A 22,443-nucleotide genomic window follows, 5' to 3' on the forward strand; every position below is an offset into this window, starting at 1 on the left:
AAAAGAAAAAACGACCTGAACTTTTCACCAACAATTCATGGCTCTACCATCATGACAATGCACCAGCTCACAGGGCATTGTCTATGAGAGAGTTTTTGGCCAGTAAACAAATAACTGCATCGGATACCCTACAAAATTTTTACAACATTATTGATTACGTTCCCCAAATTGACTTTCGTATCCCCATGGCAATCTTGTGATTATGGATTGTGCTTTCTAATCCCCTCACCTTCCCCCTTATCCCCAACCCCCTCCCATCTAGCAACCCTCAGTTTTTCCTCTATGTCTCTGAGACTGTTTCTGATTAGTTCGTTCATTTATTCTTTTCTTTAGATTCCACATATAAGTGAGATCACATGGTATTTGTCTTTCTCTGTCTGACTGAAGCTGAACAATAATGAATGTCAACTATAATTGTGTATATTATAGTTACAAGAAGTGGAGTACAGCCTTAAGAATAGAGACAGTGGAAATGTAACAGCTGTATGCGATGTCAGAGGGGTAGTAGATTGGGAGAGGGGGGTTATCACTTTGTGAGGGATATAAATGATAAATGTCTAACTATTACATTGTTTTGTACACCTGAAACTAATAAAAAAAGAAAAAAAGAGAAACAGTTGAATAAAGCTGATGCAAAACAAAAAACAAACAAACAAACAAAACCAAATAACTGCATTAGAACACCCCCCCTACTCACCTGATCTGGCCCCCAATGACTTCTTTATTTACCTGAAGATAAAGGAAATATTGAAAGGAAGACATTTTGAAAGCATTCAGGACATCAAGGGTAATATGATGAGAGCTCTGATGGCCATTCCAGAAAGAGTTCCAAAATTGCTTTGAAGGGTGGACTAGGCGCTGGTATCAGTGCATAGCTTCCCAAGGGGAGTACTGAGAAGGTGACCGTAGTGATCTTCAGCAATGAGGTGTGTAACACTGTTTCTAGGATAAGTTCACAAACTGAATTGTCTGACCTTCATATTGAATAAATGAATGAATAAATGCCTTTTGAATTCTCACCCCTTGATTAGTCAATGGGTGGCCCTTCAGTGGTTGTGGCTTTGATAGGTGAGTGGCTAAAGAGGTTTTGAAAAATATCCACAAGTTATTTGATATCCCCCTATCAAAAGATAGGATTGAAGTCCTCTCCCTAATCTCAAAGGGCGTGTGATAGCTTGGACCAATAGAGCATGACAAGGGCACTGGGCACAACAGTAGCACCTACAATGTAGGGAGTGAATTTCAAGGCTTATTCATAAAAAGCGATGCAGCTTTTGCCTTGTTTGCTGTAAACTTGCTTTGGGGGCACTTAGATAACATGTAAGAAGTCCAACTATGCTGAGGCCACCATGATGTAAAGGAAACCCAATTACATGGAGAAGCTATATAGAGGTGTTCTGGTTCACAGTCCCTGGGGAGACAGAAGTGACATCTATACAAGGTCTATAGGTTTTATTTCACATCTTCAAAGTCCTCAATATTCCTCCTGTTAAGAAGTGGGATCTTAGCCCACCACCCGGGCCAGCACCCCCAGCGGTAAGCCCCGGCATCACCGGCTGTCAAGCTGCTGCCGCCAAGGTGCAGCATAGAGTGCAGTGCCTGGGGAGTTGCAGGGCCCAGGTCAGGTTAACGGCAAGGCTGATCCACAGCACAAGCACACACAGACCCAGGCAGCAGAAATGCAGATGACATGCCCATAACATGGAAGCTGCTGCAGCCGCTGCCACCACTATGACAACAGCAGCCACGGCAGTAGCAGCCGGTGGCACTGCGCTGAACAAAGTTCATCAAAGCTGACGTCCAGAAGCCTGGACTTGACGGCTGCAAAGGCCAACCCCAGGAAGGGGGCTATGTTCTATTTTGTACTTTTCCTTTTAGAAGCTATTAAAGGGTGTTGGGTATATTTCTGACTTTTATGAAGGCCAAAAGGCCTGTTGACTGGGTCTGCTTTTAACTCTTTCAATTTTGCACAGAATGCAACCGTGTGACAGTAACTGAACCATTGGTCCAAAGTTTTTCCCAAAGGTCAAAGTTCACAAGAACATCTGATCAAATTCATAACCATGGGGGATATGAAGACCCCAGACTTTGACAAACTCCTGGGAGCATTTGACATCCTAGATGTGGTCGATCCTAAAGCAGCTATTGAATCTGGACACGATGAGCAGGAAAGCCACATCAAACAGAATACTCATGTAGATGATGACTCCCACACTGCCATCCTCTTCTGACATTGGCATCCATGTTATTGTGAAGAACCTTCGGAAAATCAATTCCTCTGGGGGTGTGAAGAAAGATGGGCACAATCCCACAGGCAGTGGCATACATAATAGGTTTCTCATAGTGTCCTCTCTTGACAGTTACAGTAAAAATGGATCAAAGTCCTTGAAAGGAGATATGCCTACCTCAGAGGTGACTTTAAAAGACTCAACTTTCAACCAGTTTATCCCTATGTCAAGTGCTGAAGAGTTTGATGATGATGAGAAGATAGAGGTGGATGACCCCCCTGATAAAATGGACATGTGTTCAACTTTTAGATCAAATGTGTTGACAGGGTTGGTTCCCCAACCTATGATAAACTAAAGGCACTTGCAAGGGAAAATTTAAGCAAAACTGAAATCTCTACTTCAGGCAATATAGATAAAAACAAAGTTGTTAAGAGAAACAAAAACAAATTCTATAAATCTGAGTGTTTATGAACTTTTTAAAGTTATAAAAGTGGAGAATGAATTGAAGGAAAACTCTGAAAAGGTGCTTGAAAACAGGGTCCATGATGGGAAGCTGAACTCTGAGAAGAATGATACTACCCTTGACAGCACAACACCGTCAAGGTCAAAGCCATCCTCCAAACTTTCTTCATGCATAGCTACAATTGCAGCCCTTAGTGCTAAAAAGGCTGCTTCAGACTCCTGTAAAGAACAAGTGAGCAATTCACCGGAATCCTCTCCCTTACCAAAGGAAGTAAATGATAGTCCTAGAGCCCTTGAAAATTCTACTGAATCCCAGAGTCTTATTGATGGGATGAAAAACAGCATCCCTAAAGCAGCTGGATAGCTCCAGGAGCGTTTCAAGTGAAAACAGCAGCAAGGGATCTCCATCATCCCCTTCAGGATCGACACCAGCAATTCCCAAAGTCCGTATAAAAACCATTAAGACATCATCTGGGAAAATAAAGAGAACAGTGACAAGGGTATTGCCAGAAGTTGATTTTGCCTCTAGCAAAAAGCCTCCTGAGCAGTCAGGGCCCGTGATGGCGTCCATGAGGTTGCTTCTGTCATCTCCAACTTCAGCTGTCATCCTTTCCTCTCCCCCAGAGCACCTCTGCAGTCAGTAGTTGTTACCAACGCAGTGGCCCTGCAGAGCTGAACCCCAAACAGGTCACTGTTAAGTCTGTGGCCACTGCCTTCCTCTCAGTGTCCACCATGAAGATGGCGGGATCTCAAGTCATTAATCTGAAGTTTGCTAAGAACACAATGGTGAAAGCCACGATCATCTCTGCTGCCTCTGTACAGAGGACCAGCAGTGCCATCATTAAAGCTGCCCAAGGCCATCCAGCAGCAAACTACTGTGGTGCTGGCATCCAGACTGGCCAATGCCAAACTCGTGCCAAAGACTGTGCACCTCACCAACCTTAACCTTCTGCCTCAGAGCACCTAGGCCACTTCCGAGCTTCGCCTAGTAGTAACCAAACCTCAACAGCAAATAAAGCAGGCAATAATCAATGCAGCAGCCTCACAACCACCCATAAAGGTCTGGAGTCCAGGTGGTGTCCTCCTTGCAGAGCTCTGTGATGGAAGCTTTCAACAAGGTGCTGAGTAGAATCAACCCAGTTCCAGTTTACATCCCCAAATTCAGTCCTCCTGCTAATGTAGGCATCACGTTACCCACCTGTGGGTATAAATGCTTGGAGTGTGGCGACTCCTTCGCTCTTGAAAAGAGCCTGACTCAACACTATGACAGACACAGCATGCGAATAAAAGTAACATGTAACCACTGTACAAAGACACTTGTTTTTTCACAAGTGCAGTCTCCTCTCCCATGCCCACAGGCATAAGGAAAAGGGAGTCACCATGCAGTGCCCCCACTTTATTCTAAAGTCAGTCCCAGCAGATCAAGTGATTGTTTCTTCGTCAAGCAATACTTCTGCAGCAACTTCACTCCCCAAGCTCTGTGGAGGCCAGCACACACACTGTAACTAAAATTCAGTCTGGTATAACTGGGACCATTATACCAGCTCCTTCAAGCACACCCATCATTCCAGCTATTCCTCTGGATGAAGACCCATACAAGCTCAGCAGGCATAGTCTGAAACATTTGGAGTATAATGAAGTTTTCCAGGCTGGGACATTGCTGGCTACACATTTCCAGTAGGCCGCAGATACAAGTGGGCACAACACTTGCACTATCTATCAGACGCTGCTTCCTAACCTGTGCAGCAATGAATCACACCAGAGAATCCATCAGCACAGATCTCCTTACACCTGCCCCAGCTGTGGGGCCATCTGCAGGTTAGGTGCACTTCCAGATCCACATCACCAAGAAATGTCTGCACTACACGTGGAGAGCTGGCTTTCTTCATTTTTTTCTTTTTAATCATCTTACATTTTATTTAATATGAACAAAAGTTGGTCCAAGGTCAACAATTTTTTTGTTTTTTTTTCTTTTTTCTAATGTAAAATGTTTTATTAATAATTGTATTGATTACATCTTTTTTAATTTATTGGGATGATAATTGTTAGTAAAATTACATAGATTTCAGGTGTACAATTCTGTACTACATCATCTATAAAACCCATTGTGTGTTGACCTCTCAGAGTCAGTTCTCCTTCCATCACCATATATTTGATCCCCCTTACCCTCATTTCCCACCCCCCAACCCCTTTAACCTCTGGTAACCACTAAACTATTGTCTGTGTCTATGAGTATTTGTTTCTCATTTGTTTGTCTTGTTCTTTTGTTGTTTTCAGTTTATATACCACGTATCAGTGAAGTCATAAGTTTCTCTGCGTTTTCTGTCTCACTTATTTCGCTTAGCATCATACACTCAAGATCCATCCATGTTGTCACAAATGGTCCTATATCATCTTTTCTTACCACTGAATAGTGTTTCATTGTGTATATATATCACAACTTTTTTATCCATTCACCTATCGAAGGACATTTTGGTTGTTTCCATGTCTTGGCCACCGTAAAAAAAGCTACAATGAACATTGGAGCACACATGTCTTTATGGATAAATGTTTTCAGATTTTTTGGGTAGATATCCAGGAGAGGGATTGCTGGGTCATATGTTAATTCTATTCATAATTTTTTGAGGAACCTCCACACTGCCTTCCATAACGGCTGCACCAGTCTGCATTCCCACCAACAGTGTATGAGGGTTACTTTTTCTCCACAGCCTCTCCAACACTTGTTACTATTTGTCTTGTTGATGATAGCCATTCTGACTGGGGTGAGGTGATATCTCATTGTGGTTTTTATTTGCATTTTTCTGATGATTAGTGATGTTGAGCATTTTTTCATATGTCTATTTACCATTTCTATGTCCTCTTTGGAGAAATGTCTCTTCAGATCTTCTGCCCATTTATCAATTGGGTTGTTTGTTTTTCTGTTGTTGAGTTTCATGACTTCCTTATAAATTTTAGATATTAGCCCCTTATCAGAGGCACTGTTTGCAAAAATCTTCTCCCATTCATTTGGTTGCCTCTTTATTTTGTCGATGGTTTCTTTTGCTGTGCAGAAGCTTTTGAGTTTCATATAGTCCCATTCGTTTATTTTAGCTTTTACTTCCATTGCCTTTGGAGTCAAATTCATAAACTGCTCTTTGAACCCAAGGTCCATAAGTTTAGTACCTATGTTTTCTTCTATGTAGTTTATTGTGTCAGGTCTTATGCTTAAGTCTTGGATCCATTTTGAATTAATTTTGGTACATGGTGACAGATAGCACTCCAATTTCATTCTTTTGCACGTGGCTATCCATTTCTCCCAGCACCATTTATTGAAGAGGCTGTCTTTCCTCCATTGTATGTTTTTAGCTTCTTTGTCAAAAATTATCTGTCCATATTTATGTGGTTTTATTTCTGGGTTCTCAATTCTATTCCATTGGTCTATGTGTCTGTTTTTCTGCCAACACCATGCTGTTTTGATTATTGTAGCCCTGTAGTACAAGTTAAAGGCAGGGAGTGTGATACCTCCAGTATTGTTCTTTTTCCTTAAGATTGCTTTAGCTATTCAGGGTCTTTTGTGGTTCCAAACAAATCTGATGATTTTTTTGTACTATTTCTTTTAAAAATGCCGTTGGGATTTTGATGGGGATTGCGTTAAATCTGCATATTGCTTTGGGTAATATGGCCATTTTAACTATGTTGATTCTTCCAATCCATGAGCACGGAATGTCTTTCCATTTCTTTGTGTCTTCAATTTCTTTCAAAAATGAATTGTAGTTTTCAGCATATAGGTCCTTCACATCCTTGGTTAAGTTTATTCCTAGGTATTTTATTATTTTTGCTGCAATTGCAAAAGGAATTGTTTTTTGTATTTCTTTTTCTGAGATTTCATTGTTAGTATATAGGAATGCAATGGACTATTGTACGTTGATTTTGTAGCCAACAACTTTATTGTATTCGTTGATTGTTTCTAATAGCTTTTCGGTGGAGTGTTTAGGGTTTTCTATATATAGCAACATGCCATCTGCAAAGAGTGATAATTTAATTTCTTCATTCCCAATTTGGATGCCTTTTATTTCTTTCTCTTGCCTGATTAGTCTGTCAACGACTTCCAACACTATGTTGAAAAACAGAGGTGATAAGCAATAGCCCTGTCATGTTCCTGGATGTAGAGCAAAGGGCTTCAGTTTTTCACCATTAATTATGAGATTAGCTGAGGGCTCGTCATACATGGCCTTTATTATGCTAAGGTATTTTCCTCCTATACCTATTTTATTAAGTGTTTTATTCATAAATGGATGTTGTATCTTATCAAATGCTTTTTGTGCATCATTAATATAATCATATGATTTTTGTCCTTTATTTTGTTTATGTGATGTATCACAATGATGGATTGGTGGATGTTGAACGATACTTGTGCCCCGGGGATGAACCCCAGTTGGTCGTGATGAATAATCTTTTTAATGCATTGTTGTATTCAATTTGCTAGAATTTTGTTTACGATTTTTTCAGCTATATTCATCAGAGATATTGGTCTGTAGTTTTCTTTTTTTGTGTTCTCCTTACCAGGTTTTGGTATCAGGGTAATGTTGGCCTCATAAAATGAGTTAGGGAGTACTGTCTCTTCTTCGATTTTTTGAAGAGTTTGAGCAGGATTGGTATTAGATCCTCCTTGAGGGTTTGATAGAATTCACTAGTGAAGCCATCTGGTCCCGGACTTTTGCTTTTGGGAAGGTTTTGGATGACTGATTCAATTTCGTTACTGGTTATCTGTCTGTTTAGATTTTCCAGTTCTTCATGGTTCAGCCTTGGAAGGCTACATGTTTCGAAGAACTTGTCCATTTCTTCTAGGTTATTGAATTTGGTGGCATATAGTCCTTCATAGTATTCTTGGATGATCCTTTGTATTTCTGTGGTGTCCGTGATAACTTCCCCTTTTTCATTTCTGATTTTACTTATGTGTCTTCTCTCTTTTTATCTTAGTGAATCTATCCAAGAGTTTTCAATTTTGTTAATCGTTTGAAAGAACCAGATCTTTATCAGATTAATTTTTTCTATTGTCTTTTTGTTCTCTATTTCATTTAGTTCTGCTCTGATTTTTGTTATTTCCTTTCTTCTGCTGACCTTCAGTTTCACTTGTTATTCTTTTTCTACTTCTTTAAAGGTGTAACATGAGGTTATTTATTGGGATTTTTCTTGTTTCTTGAGATAGGCCTGTAATGATATAAATGTGCCTCTTAAAACTGCTTTCGCTGCATGCAAAAAAATTTGGTACAATGTATTTTCATTGTCATTTGTTTCTATGTATCTTTTGATCTCTCCTCTAATTTCTTCTTTGACCTGGTCGTTCGTTAAAAGTATGTTTTTTAATCTCCATGTATTTGTGTTTTTTCCTGCTTTCTTTTTGCATTTGATATCCAATTTCAAAGCCTTGTGATCAGAGAATATGCTTGGTATGATTTCAGTCTCCTAAAATTTGCTGAGGTTAGTTTTATGTCCCAATATATGGTCTGTCCTTGAGAATGTTCCATGTACACTAGAACAGAATGTATAGTCTGATGTTTTAGGATGAAGTGCTCTATAAATGTCAATTATGCCCATTTCATCTAATGTGTCAATTAGGGCTGCTGTTTCATTATTTATTTTCTATTTGGATGATCTATCCATAGCTGTCAATGACATATTTCGGTCCCCTAATGTAATTCTGTTTTGGTCAATTTCTCCCTTTAGTTCTGTTAGTAGTTGCTTGGTATATTTCAGTGCTCTCTGATTGGGGGCATAAATATTGATGACTGTTATGTCTTCTTGTTGTATAGTCCCCTTTACCATTATGAAATGTCCATCTTTGTCTCCTGCTATCTTCTTCACCCTGAAGTCTCTTTCATCTGATATCATAAGGGCTACACCAGATTTTCTCTGGGTACCATTTGCTTGGAGTGTCAATTTCCACCCTTTCACTTTGAGTCTACGCTTGTCTTTGTAGCTGAAATGTGTCTCTTGGAGACAGCATATGGTTGGGTTTAGTTTTTTGATCCAATCTGCTACTCTATGCCTTTTTATTGGTGAGTTCAGTCCATTTACATTTGGGGTGATTATTGATATGTGAGGATTTCCTGTCATTCTATCTTAGTTTTCTGGTAAGGCTGAGTCTCCATTGTTTCTTTGCCTTTTTGTTGTTTTCCATTATTTCTGTGTGGTGGTATTCTATGATGTTTCCCTCTGTTTCTTCTTTAATTACAGCATATATTGCAGTTCTGGGGGGTTTTTTTAGTGATTACCCTTAAGTTTATGTAAAAAAAATTTGATATTTAGAGTATTCCATTTTCTTCAGCACGCTTACTTTCTCCATTCCCATATTCCGGTTCAGGCCTTTTCTCTCCCCCTTTTTATGTTTTGGTTGCCACAAATTGCCCCTATTGATGGTGGTTGAATAGCCTCCTTTAGTATTTCTTCTAGTGCAGGTCATGTATTAGAAAATTCCCTCAGCTTCTGTAGGTCTGGAAAGGACTTTATTCCTCCTTCATATCTACAGGTATCTTTGCTGGATATATTATTCTTGGCTCATAATTTGTCTCTTTCAATAGTTTGAATATTTGGTTCCACTTCCTCCTGGCTTGTAGAGTTTCTGCTGAAAAATCTGATGATAATCTAATGGGCTTTCTTTTGTAGGTTACCGTCTTCTCTTCCTTGGCTGCCTTGAGGATTCTTTCTTTGTCGTTGATTTTTGACAGCTTCAATACAATGTGCCTTGGAGAGGGCCTGTTGGGATTGAGGTAATTAGGTGCTCTATTTGCTTCTTGGATTCAAGGATCTGGTTCTGTCCACAAGTTTGGGAAGTTCTCATCGACAATTTGTTTCAATATATTCTCTGTTCCCTTCTCTCTTTCTTCTCTTCTGGTATGCCCACTATTCTTATATTGCTCTTTCTGATGGAGTCAGAAAGTTCTTGGAGAGTTCTTTCATTTCTTTTAACTCTCAAGTCTCTTTCTTCTTCCATCTGTGTATTTTCCAGGTTTCCATCTTCGATGTCACTGATTCTTTCCTCCATCTGGTCAACTCTACTACCTAAGCTGGTTATTTCATTCTTAATTTCTTCTATTGAGTTCTTAATCTCCAGAAATTCTATTTGGTTGTTTTTCAAAATTTCAATCTCTTTCGTAAAATGCTCATGTTGTTCTTTGATTGTGTTTCTGAGTTCATTAAACTGCCTTTCTGTGTTTTCTTGCATCTTGTTGAGTTTTTTCAGAACTGCAATCTTAAATTCTCTCTTATTTAAGTCACATATTTCCATGTCTTAAAATTCATTTTCTGGAGACTTTTCACTTTCTTCCTGAGCTGTCATGCTGCCTTGGTTATTCATGGCAATTACTGATTTATTATTTCTCTTCCTAGACATCTACAGGAGTGGCCTCTGCAACAGGTTGATAGGAAGAGGTCTTTCTTTTGTTTTCCAGTACTTGTTGGTAGAATGTTTTATTTTCTCGCCGACTGCAGACTTTTATTTCTCTCACACGGTAGTGCTATGTTTTCTCTGAAGTATTCCAGCTTCTCACACATTGGGGGGATTCCCTGGGACATGGGCTTCTCCTCTGTTAATAGTTCACTTGGGTCACAAGGCGCAGTGTCCGTGTGGGTATGCGGAGAACTTTTGAAGTTCCAAAGCTCTTCCTGCACCAGATTCAGATCCCGTATGTTTCAGCAATTCTGTTTACTCCTGCAGGGATCCGCCCAGATAGGTGGGGCTAGGGTAGGGGTGAGTTGTGAGAAGTGGCCCAGAGCAATGTTGGCGACCACCACCACAGCCTGATCCTGCTTCCACAGCTCCCTCCCCTTTGCCGGAAGTAGTTGGGCTGCGAATCTGTGTCTGTGGTCCACAGTTCTCAGAACAGCAAATATTCTGTTCTTTTGATCTGACATTGCTGCTGTTCCGCTTCTAGCACCGGGCAGGTGGGGGCAGGGCGAGCTCTGGGAGGGTAGGGAGGCGGCGGCTAGTCTCAGTGCCTAAGGCTTCCATTCTCTGCTCGGCAGTGAGGGCTTAAACCATCGTTTTCAGCTTTTTTCCCTCAGTCTTTGCTCGGAGGTCTCTGCCATGAGCATTGGGTTCAGCCGTGTTATGTGCTGTCCCCTGAGCCCTGTGGGCCATGAGCGGAGCCCTAGCAGTCCGAGTTCTTCCCTCTCCTGCAGCTGGGGTAGAAAGGATATGTTTGGTAAATTGATACCTTAAACAGAATCACAAGGGTAATGCAAATGTCATTTAAATGAGAAACTTGACTATACTTATCTATTTATTAATATGGATCTTATTAAGCCATCTAGTTGGTAATACAATTCACTATATATATTCAGAAGTAGCAAAAACAACCTCAATTAATCAATTAATGTATCCATTGAGAAGAAAGTTCTTTAGAATAAAGTCAGCCTAGTATAGAGACACATAGAGAATTAATGGAAACTCTCAGCCCTTGGCTGATGGTAGTGGCAGCTGAAGAAAAGAGAGAGCCATTGCGATTTTAGAGTGGAAGTTAAAGGTCTGGAGTGTCTTCAGCTCAAGAATAACTGGTGTAGTTAGAATGGCCGTCATCAACAAGACAAATAATAACAAGTCTTGGAGAGGCTGTGAGAAAAAGGAACCCTCATACACTGTTGCTAGGAATGCAGACTGGTGCAGCCGTTATGGAAGACAGTGTGGAGGTTCCTCAAAAAATTACGAATAGAATTACCATATGACCCAGCAATCCCTCTCCTGGGTATCTACCCAAAAAATCTGAAAACATCTACACATAAAAACACGTGTGCTCCAATGTTCATTGCAGCTTTGTTTATGATGGCCAAGACATGGAAACAACCAAAATGTCCTTCGATAGATGAATGGATAAAGAACTTGTGGTATATATACACAATGGAATATTATTCAGTGGTAAGAAAAGATGATATAGGAACATTTGTGACAACATGGATGGATCTTGAGAGTATAATGCTAAGCGAAATAAGTCAGACAGAAAAAGCAGAGAACCTTATGATTTCACTGATATGTGGTATATAAACCAAAAACAACAAAAGAACAAGACAAAGAAATGAGAAACAAGAACTCATAGACACAGACAATAGTTTAGTGGTTACCAGAGGGTAAGGGGGGTGGAGGGTGGGAAATGAGTGTAAGGGGGATCAAAGGGTGATGGAAGGAGAACTGACTCTGGGTGGTGAACACACAATGGGATTCATAGATGATGTAATACAGAATTGTACACCTGAAATCTGTGTAATTTTACTAACAGTTGTCACCCCAATAAATTAAAAAAAAAATTTTTTAGAAACCAACAATATTTGAGTTTAAAAGAATTTGTATATATTTAAATGAATAAATTTTTATACTCTTTGTTTCATATTTGTATCAGTATTTATTAGAATATGTTTTGAGTTTGTTTTGTTTTTTTTTTGGTTTTTTTTTGGTGTTGAGAAATTTTCTTTTTGTATTGTTTGTTTAAGATAGCTTTCTTAATAACAGGGGCAGTTCCTGAATTCAAATAAACCATTTTTTATGTTATGGATTTAAATGAGTTAACTAATTACAGGCTAAGATAATTTTTTTTTTTTAGTGTTTTTCAATTTTCAGAATTCACTACATAAATTGTAGGTGGTTGTGGGTCTCAAAACACTGGGGACATTTAATTGTCTTAGCACTATCCTCAATACACCTGCTCTAAGTCCAGGGGTGAGCATTGCAGACATCTGCACTCCTGCGCTGTGTGGCATCTTTTCCAAGTCATTCCAACTGGTGTTTAAAGCAGCCTTGCAGGTGGTGAGTAAAAACTTAGGTCAGAAATCCAGTAAGGAATGTGGATTTCCTTGACCCCATCTTAGAATGGGGAAGAAGGGTATTCTAAAGGTAAAAATGGGGGCTGGTTATTTTCTGGTCAAATTTGCAAGGCTGGCTCGAAGAATACAAGGAGATAAAGTTAATGAAAGAGCTGTACTACTGTAAAAGTTACAAATATGTGGTTAGACCAATACATTTATATAATCAAGCTTTTGTCATGAGACAACAACTAAAGATACCAAATATCTGTCTGGCTCAACACGAAGACAAAAATCACAGTCGACTTAACCCTTTGCTGTCTAAAGAGTTGGTGTTTCCTGTTCTGGGTGCTACTGTAAAATGTTCTGGTACTTAGAGTTGTGATGCACAACCTCACCCACCAACTTATCAATGCAGCAGCCTGTGCATGGCAACTGGCTGTTAGATTCAGCACTGAGCCACCCAGGATTAATTCGGTCATTTTCATAAATATATTTACTATCGGTAGTTATTGAAGTGTCACTTCCATTTATAGTTTTCTGGGACAGTTCTATTTTTGGTTTTTGGTTTGTGTTACTTTGGCATTTGTATCTTGTATTCATCCCTAAACATGTTTGTACTTTTTCTTAAGAAAATAAATTCTTTTGTGTATATACAGATACTTGCATGGTATCCTGTAGTCAATGTTGGGTTCTTCAAAAAGTCTTGCTGCTGTCAGCTGTTATGCACTATATCCATCATAACTGTATTAAACACATTTCACATGTAAATAAATGTAGACATTTGGTCCTCAAAAAAAAAGTGGGATCTCTATGTCCCTTCCCTTTAAATATGAAAGAGCTATGACACTTTGACCTATTTAGCATGACCAGAGGACTAATAGAAGGTGACAGTGGCAACTAGCATCTATTGCTAGATAGGTGATTAAAGATGCCTCTAAATGATCCCACTTCCTAGCTGTCTGATCCCCTCTGGTCATAAAATTTTTCAAGCTGAGGACCCAGACATTGTGAGGCAGAGACAAGCCATCCCTGCTGTGACCTGTCCAAATTCCAGACCCACAGAATTCCTAAGCATAATTGAATTATTTTTATTCCACTAATTTGGGGTACTTTGTTATGGAGGAATGGTAATTAGAATAGTGGCCATGGAATCCATGTTATTTTAGGAGGTAAAAAATCAGTTCAAGAAATTCAGCTGAATGGGACAATGCATCTTTACTGACACAAGGTTTTTAAAAAATACATATTATATCATTTCATACATATCTACACTCACTTAAACAACTGTTTTGTTTTTTTCTTCTGAAAGAAGTTTCCTGATCCTCCTAAGCAGAGAGAAGTATCATACTTCACCCATCTTGGGTGCTACCATTGTGTCATGGATACCCCTCTATTAGTCTCCTTGTTATACTTGTTGCACATGTTCTCCCTCCTCTTCTAAAATAGCTTGTCTATATCACTTCTGTCTTCCCAGTGCCTTGCATTGAGGTTTAATTAATACATTTTTGGTGATTAAACGAATGTTTCTAAAGATCATTTTAATCTGAGCTGGCTTTACTCTCCTCTAAATGTCAGCTTTCACCATGTACCAGGTCGGCACCAAACTTCCTCTAACAAAATTGGAATATAGATGAGGGTCTGAGCCATCTGTTCTGTTCTGTTTGATTTAAGGTCATTCTGCGGCTTTAACATCCAGCTTTTACCACTAGCATTTCATACATTCATTTCCTACAGTTCTGCTTCCTGCAAAAGTAAACAATTGAGGGATGATCACAGTAATGAGGAAGCCAAGACTATAGCTAAAAGCAACAATAACCACGATAATAATAAATGCAACTAATAGTTATGAAATTTTACTCTGCAACTACAACTAATAGTCCAGTGTACTAATGTACTAATTAGTACTAATTAGTACTAATGTACTAATTTACAACTAATAGTCAGTGTACTAATGTTTATATAGATGATCCCATCATATCTTTGTAACAGTAATATGAGATAGACACTATTAGTATCACCATTTTACAGATGACGAAGTTGAAGTTCAAGAGGGTAAATACCAAAATTTCACTGCTAGCAAGTTGTAGCATCCAGGTCTATCTGACTCTAAAGCTTAGTCTACTAACAAGTATACCCATCAATATGCTGGCTTCCTTGCGAGTTTTTTAAAAACATTTTTTTAATGGCAAAAAAAACAACACATGTCTGGAATTTAAAGGCATTTGAGGCAATAGCTTCATTGAATGAGGAGAGATGTTTCAAGAATTAGGTGGAAGCAGGTTTTTCTTTCTAGTATGAATCTATCCCACTGAGGACAGCTGTGAAGACAGTTATATATTAGTCATCCCATAGGATCTGGGGCAGGGACGGGGGGTAGGTGTATCCTAAATTCAGTCATTTTCCTACCTTGTGATCCACTTGCCCTGCAATTCCAGGTAATGAGATCAGAACTCATTTTCCCCCTATCTTGCCACCACCAGTCAGGTTTATCTCCTCTGTCCACAATGGAAATCCTTTGGAAGGGGGCAGGGAGCACCCTCTGTGTTTGGGAGAAGACCTCATAAGAGAGGGCTGGCTCTTGATGGGCACTTCAGATGAAGAGCTATATGGGTGGCAGCCAGAGATAACTGTTGGGCAAGAAGACCCCAGATCTTACCTTCTAGCAATAACAGGTACTTGAAGGTGATGATTAACGCCAACTCAGTATCTGTGCTCCTAATGTGGATACAGATGAGGGATATACAAGAGCTGACAAACTGAGGGAAGAAACTGAGAATTTGGTTTAACTGTATGGAAGTAATTCTAATTACAGGCATTATGTAAACTGTTTACAATTTATGCCTAATTTCCACCAAGCACAATAACAATTATGCACATCAATAAATATGTGTCAGGTTAATTTAGTTGTAAATTTTGATTATAACAGCAAACCTTGTATGTGTATGCTCTGTCTTCATAATTTGTTGCCCACAACTTACAAAAAAAATGAGACAGAACATTGGCTGGGGGGCTAAGTGTGGAAGTTGCAGAGGTGACAGTCTGGGGTTGAATATTTACTGTGTGTAGCTCACAAAGTAGATAATCAACAAATGCATAAATCCCTGCAACTTAACTTCACCTGAGTCCTGTAGGCAGCTCCACAATCTTTTATTCATTTATTGTTGACTCATTGGCCTTATTCATCCCCACAGCATGTCCCAAACATTTTCTGTTCTTCTTGGTCTCTCAACTTACCCTCTCCTCTCACCAATTCTTGTTCAGTGAATAAGAATGACCTCATCCTGGTCCTTGCACATCAGGGCTGGCTGAAGCCCCCCTATTTGGCCTCCCAAATTTCTTAATATTGCAATCTTCTTCTCCCTTGGGCCTATGGCCTCCGACAAATAGGTATGCCGTTTCACCTGTTCTCTGGCCCTTTCCCATCCCACCTCCTCAAGGGCTGGTTCTCTTCCCCAGCTTCACTATGTCTTTATTCTCTTTCCCTGTTTTTTTTTTTCCTTTCTTCTTTCTTTTCTTTTCTTTCTTTCTTTCTTTTCTTTTTTCTTCTTTCTTTTTCTTTCTTTTCTTTCTTTCTTTCTTTCTTTCTTTTCTTTCTTTCTTTCTTTCTCTTCTTCTCTTCCTTCCTTTCCTTCTTTCCTTCCTTCCTTTCTCTTTCCTTCTTCCTTCCTTCCTTCCTTCCTTCGTCCTTCCTTCCTTCTTCCTTCTGCCTCCTTCTTCCTTCCTTCCTTCCTTCCCTCCTTCTTCTTCCTTTTCCTTTCCTTTCCTTCTGTCCTTCTTCCTTCTTTCTTTCTTTCTTTTTGCCGTGCACATAGTAGGCACTCAGTAAATCTTTGTTGAAATTTCCTTCAGACACACATGGCCACACAATGGGACACACACACACACACACACACACACACAAACACACACACACACACCTATCCTTACTGTTCTCCCAGCTACTACCATTTTCTCCCCTTCTTTAATTAAACTTGGACTTATTATACATCTTATATATCCAATTAGGTTAGAAATTCACAGTGAGAAAGGTGTTTCTGTGTTATTATTATTCTTTTTTATTTCTTAGCACAGCTTGAAGCACTCAACAAATATTGAAAGTTCCCCATTTATTGATCTTCACAGACTGATTCTTCTGGAGAAGGATGGGGATATCTAGTACTTTCTTGTCCACTTTATCTTGGAGAGCCTCAGTAGGACAATAGAAAGCATGTGCACAGCAAAGGGCGTCAGTTTTTCACCATTAATTATGATATTAGCTGAGGGTTTGTCATATATGGCCTTTATTATGTTGAGGTATTTTCCTTCTAAACCCATTTTATTAAGTGTTTTAATTATAAATGGATGTTGCATCTAGTCAAATGGTTTTTATGCATCTATTGATATAATCATATGATTTTTATACTTTATTTTGTTTGTATGGTGTATCACATTGATCACTTTGCATGTGTTGAACCATCCTTGTGCCCCTGGGATGACCCCACTTGGTCGTGATGTATAATCTTTTAATGCATCATTGCATTCAATTTGCTAGAATTTTGTTTAGGATTTTTCATCTGTATTCATCAGAGATATTGGTCTGTAGTTTTCTTTTTTTGTGTTATCCTTACCAAGTTTTGGTATCAGAGTAATGTTGGCCTCATAAAATGAGTTAGGGAGTGTGGTCTCTTCTTCAGTTTTTTGGAAGAGTTTGAGTAGTACAGGCATTAGATCCTTTTTGAATGTTTGATAGAATTCACTAGCAAAGCAATCTGGTCCTGTGCTTTTGCTTTGGGAAGGTTTCACATGACTGATTCCATTTCCTTACTGGTGATGGGTCTATTCAGATTTTCCAATTCTTCGTGATTCAGCCTAGGAAGGCTATATATTTGAAGAACATGTCCATTTCTTCTAGGTTATTGAATTTGATGGCATATAATCCTTCATAGTATTCTTGGATGATCTTTTGCATTTCTGTGGCATCCATGGTAATTTCCCCTCTTTTAGTTCTGATTTTGTTTATTTGTGTCTTTTCTCTTTATCTTAGTGAGTCTAGCCAAAGGTTTGTCAATTTTATTAATCTTTTCAAAGAACCAGCTCTTTGTTGTATAATTTTTTCTATTTCTTTTTCTTTCCATTTCCTTTCATTCTGCTCTGATTTTTATTCTTTCCTTCCTTCTGCTGACTTTGGGTTACATTTGTTCTTCTTTTTCTGGTTTTGTAAGGTATAACATGAAGTTATTTATCTGGGATTTTTTTCTACTTTCTTGAGATAGTCCTGTAATGATATAAATTTCCCTCTTAAAACTGTTTTCACTGCATCCCCAAAATTTTGGTAGGCTGTATTTTCTTTCTCACTTGTTTCCATGTATCTTTTGATCTCTCATTTCTTCTTTGATTCAGTCTTTCTTTAAAAGGATGTTGTTTGATCTCCAGATATTTGTGGGTATTCCTACTTTCTTTTTATGGTTGATATCCAATTTCAAAGTCTTGTGATCAGAGAATATGCTTGGGAAGATTTCAATCTTCTTAAATTTGCTGAAGCTAGTTTTATGTCCAAATATATTGTCTATTGTTGAGAATGTACCACGTACACTAGGAAATGTATAGTCTGATGTTCTAGGATGAAGTGCTCTATATATGTCAATTATGTCCATTTCATCTAACGTGTCATTTAGGGCTGCTACTTCATTATTTGTTTTCTGTTTGGATCATCTATCGATAGCTGTCAATGATGTATTTAGGTCCCCTACTATAATTGTGTTTTGATCAATTTCTCCCTTTAGTTCTGTTAGTAGTTGCTTAGTATATTTCGGTGCTCCCTGATTGGGAGCATAAATATTGATGACTGTTATGTCTTCCTGTTGTATAGTCCTGTTTATCATTATTAAATGTCCATCTTTGTCTCTTGTTACCATTTTTATCCTGAAGTCTGTTTCATCTGATATCACTATGGCTACACCTGCTTTTCTCTCAATACCATTTGCTTGGAGTGTCAGTTTGAGTCTATATTTGTGTCCCTTTCACTTTGAGTTTATATTTGTCCTTGTAGCTCAGTTGTGTCTCTTGGAGGCAGCTTACAGTTGGGCTTAATTTTTGGATCCAATCTGCTACTCTGTGCCTTTTTATTGGTGAGTTCAGTCCAGTTACATTTAGGTTGATTATTGATATATAAGAATTTCTTATCATTCTATCTCTGGTTTTCTGGTAGAATGGGGTCTCCATTGTTTCTTTGCTTTTTGTTGCTGTATATTATTCCAGTGTGGTGGTATTCTATGATTTTCCCCTCTATTTCTTTTTTTTTTTTTATGTTATATATCTCAGTTCTGGATTTTTTTTTTTTTTTGAGTGGTTACCATTAAGTTTATGTCAAAGAAAGTTTCATATTTAGAGTATTCCATTTTCTTCAGCACGCTTACTTTCTCCATTCCCTTGTGCTGGTTCAGACCTTTACTCTCTCCCCTTTTATGTTTTTGTTGTCACAAATTATCCCTATGCATGCTGTGAGTTGATTTCTGCGCTGCAAGTTGTCTTTTTCCTCTTTTTTTAATGTTTTTTTTTTTTTCCTTCTGTACCTTGTATGTTATGTTTAAGTGTATAGTGTCCTATTTGGTATAGGGGTTGCCATTTCTTGCTTCTGTCTGTTTGTAATACTACTCATGGTTTTATATTCTTTTGCTTTTTGTTTCTGGTCGAATAGCTTCCTTCAGTATTTCTTGTAGTGCAGGTCGTGTGTTAGAAAATTCCCTCAGCTTCTGTATGTCTGGAAAGGTCTTTATTCCTCCTTCACATCTAAAGGATATATTTGCTGGATATATTATTCTTGGCTCATAATTTCTCTCTTTCTATAGTTTGAATATATTTGATTCCACTCCCTCCTGGCTTGTAGAGTTTCTGTTGAGAAATCTGATGATAATCTAAAGGGCTTTCCTTTGTAGGTTACCGTCTTCTTTTCCCTGGCTGCCTTGAGTATTCTTTCTTTGTCGTTGATTTTAGACAGCTTCAATACAATGTGCCTTGGAGAAGGCCTGTTGAAATTGAGGTAATTAAGTCTCTCCATTTGCTTCTTGGATTCAAGGATCTAGTTCTTTCCACATGTTTGGGAAGTTCTCGTGGACTATTTGTTTGAATATACTCTCTGTTTCTTTTCCTTCTGGTATGCCCATTATTCTTATATTGCTCTTTCTGATGGAGTCAGAAAGTTCTTGTAGAGTTCTTTCATTTCTTTTAACTCTCAATTCATTCTCTTCTTCTATCTGTGTTATTTCCAGATTTCTATCTTTGATGTCACTGAATTCTTTCCTCCATCTGGCCAACTCTATTACCTAAGCTGGTTATTTCATTCTTCATTTCTTTTATTGAGTTCTTAATCTCCAGAAATTTCATTTGGTTCTTTTTAAAAATTTCAATCTCTTTGGTAAAATGTTCATTTCGTTCTTTGATTGTGTTTCTGAGTTTATTAAACTGCCTGTCTGTGTTTTCTTGCATCTTGTTGAGTTATTTCAGAAATGCACTTTTGAATTCTCTGTCGTATAAGTCACATATTTCCATGTCTTTAAGTTCATTTTCTGGAGACTTTTCATTTTCTTCTGAGCTGCCTCTGTTACCTTGGTCATTCATGGTAATTAATTATTTATGGTTTCTCTTCCTGGACATCTACAGGAGTGGGTTCTGCAACAGGTTTATAGGAAGGTGTCTTTTTTTTTTTTTTCCCAGTAGGTTTTGGTAGAATGTTTTCCCTTTAACATTTCTTGTAATACTGGTTTAGTGGTGATGAACTCCTTTATCTTTTTCTTGTGTGGGAAGCTCTTTATCTGACCTTCAGTTTTAAATGATAACTTTCCTGGATAGAGTAATCTTAGTTGTAGGTCCTTGCTTCTTATCACTTTGAATATTTCATTCCAATCTCTCTCGCCTGCAAAATTTCTGTTGAGAGATCAGTTGACAGACTTGTGAGAGCTCCCTTGTAGGTAACTAACTGCTTTATCTTGTTGTTTTTAAGTTTCTATCTTTTTCTTTATCTTTAGTTATTTTAATTATGATGTATGTCTATGGGTTCATCTTTTTTGGAACTCATTGTGCTTCCTGGGCTTGTATGTCTATTTCCTTCACCAGGTTAGGAAAGTACTCCATCATTATTTCTTTAGATTGTTTTTCAATTCTTTGTTCTCTCTATTCTCCTTCTTTCTGGTATATGAATGATGCAAATGTTGGTATGCTTGATTTTGTCCTAATGGCCCCTTAAAGTATCCACATTTTTTTGGATATTTTTTTTTCTTTTTGCTGTTCTGTTTGGGTGTTTTCTGCAATCTTATCTTCTAAATCACTGATTCAATCCTCTTCTTCATCTAATATACTCTTGATTCCCTGTAATGTATTCTTAATTTCAGTTATTGTATTCTTTATTTCTGACTGGTTCATTTTAATGTTTTCTATCTCCATTTTTATGTTTCCTATCTCTTTGTTGAAGTTCTCCCTGAGATCACTGAGCATCCTTATAACCAGTGTTTTGAATTCTACATCTGGTAGATTGCGTGTCTCAATTATTTTTTTTTTAGTTCTTTTTTCTGGAGTTTTTTTCTCTTCTTCAATTGAAATATGTTTCCTTGTCTTCCCATTTTCACTGACTCCCTGTGTTTGTTTCTATGTATTAGGTAGAGCTACCATGTTGTGGGGACAGAGCCCGAGAGAGCAGATTGTTCCACGTAGTCTGCAGTTTGTTCCTTATTATTGTGAATAATATTCAGTTTTATGAATATACCAAAGTTTGTTTATCCATTGTCATACCGATAGACCCCTGATATATTTCTAGCTTTTAACTATTATGGTTAAATCTTTTATGAATTTTCATGTACAAGTTTTTATGTGGACATACGATTTTTACTTATATTGAGCTAATATGTAAGATAGCAGTTGCTTGTCATAGGGTAATTTAGTTTTACAAGAAATTGCAGACCATTTTCCAAACTTGTATCCTTTTATATTCCCACCCAAATATAGGAAAGTTCTGACTGCTCCACATTCTTGCCCACATTTGATGTTGAAAGTTATCTTAAATTTAACTGTTTAGACGTGTGTGCATTGATATCTCATTGTACTTTTAATTTGCTCTTTTCTGATGACTAATGATATTGAGTGCTTTTTTGTATATATTGGCCACTTATATATTTGCCCTTGTGAAATGTCTGTTCAAAGCTCTTGTCCCCTAAAAAAAATATTGTAAGATAACTTTAGATTTATAGAAGACTTGCAAGAGTAATGTGGAGAGTTTCTGTATAATCATCATCCAGCCACCCCTAATGTTAACACATTCCATAACTATGATACATTTGCCAGAATTAACATTGGCACATTATTAACTGAACTACAGACTTTATTAGAGTTCTATCAGTGTTTCCACTAATGTCCTTTTTCTGCCCCAGGATGAAATGCAGGATGCCACATTGTATTTACTCGTCATAGCTCCTTAGACTTTTCCAATCTATGACAGTTTCTCAGTCTTTCCTTGTCTTTTATAACCTTGGAAATTTTGAAGAGTATTAGTCAGGTATTTTGTACAATGTTCTTTGATTTAGCTTTGTCTGATGTTTTTTCAAGATTAGACTGCGGTTCTATGTTAAGAAAAAGAATACCACATAGGCAAAGTGCTCTTCTCAGTGTATCATATCAGGGGGCACATGATATATCCACTGGATTTATCACTAATGATGTTAACCTTGGTCACTTGGTCAAGGTAGCGTCTTCTTGGTTTTCTACTGTGAAGTTACTCTGTACAGTAACACCCATACATGTATACATACATGCTCGGTTATAGTTCAGTCTTTCTGATATAAGCAAGCCACTAAGTCTAGCCCATATGTAAACAGAGAATTAATCTCTGCCTTCTAGAGGGAGGAGTACCAAAGAATTTGTTTAAAAAAAAGTATCTTAACCACAGAAACATATACTATTTGAGGGAGATGCAAAATATTTCATTTCTCCTTTAGGTTACATTCACTAATTT

At 38.0% G+C, this 22,443-nt stretch overlaps 1 pseudogene; it reads left to right on the plus strand.

Moving 5' to 3' along the window:
- Window positions 1-1,034: 1,034 nt before the first annotated feature.
- On the plus strand, window positions 1,035-8,257 carry LOC117034080 (zinc finger protein 532-like; annotated as a pseudogene).
- Window positions 8,258-22,443: the final 14,186 nt, after the last annotated feature.

Source organism: Rhinolophus ferrumequinum, chromosome X (genome assembly GCF_004115265.2).
Source record: "Rhinolophus ferrumequinum isolate MPI-CBG mRhiFer1 chromosome X, mRhiFer1_v1.p, whole genome shotgun sequence".
NCBI lineage: Eukaryota > Metazoa > Chordata > Mammalia > Chiroptera > Rhinolophidae > Rhinolophus > Rhinolophus ferrumequinum.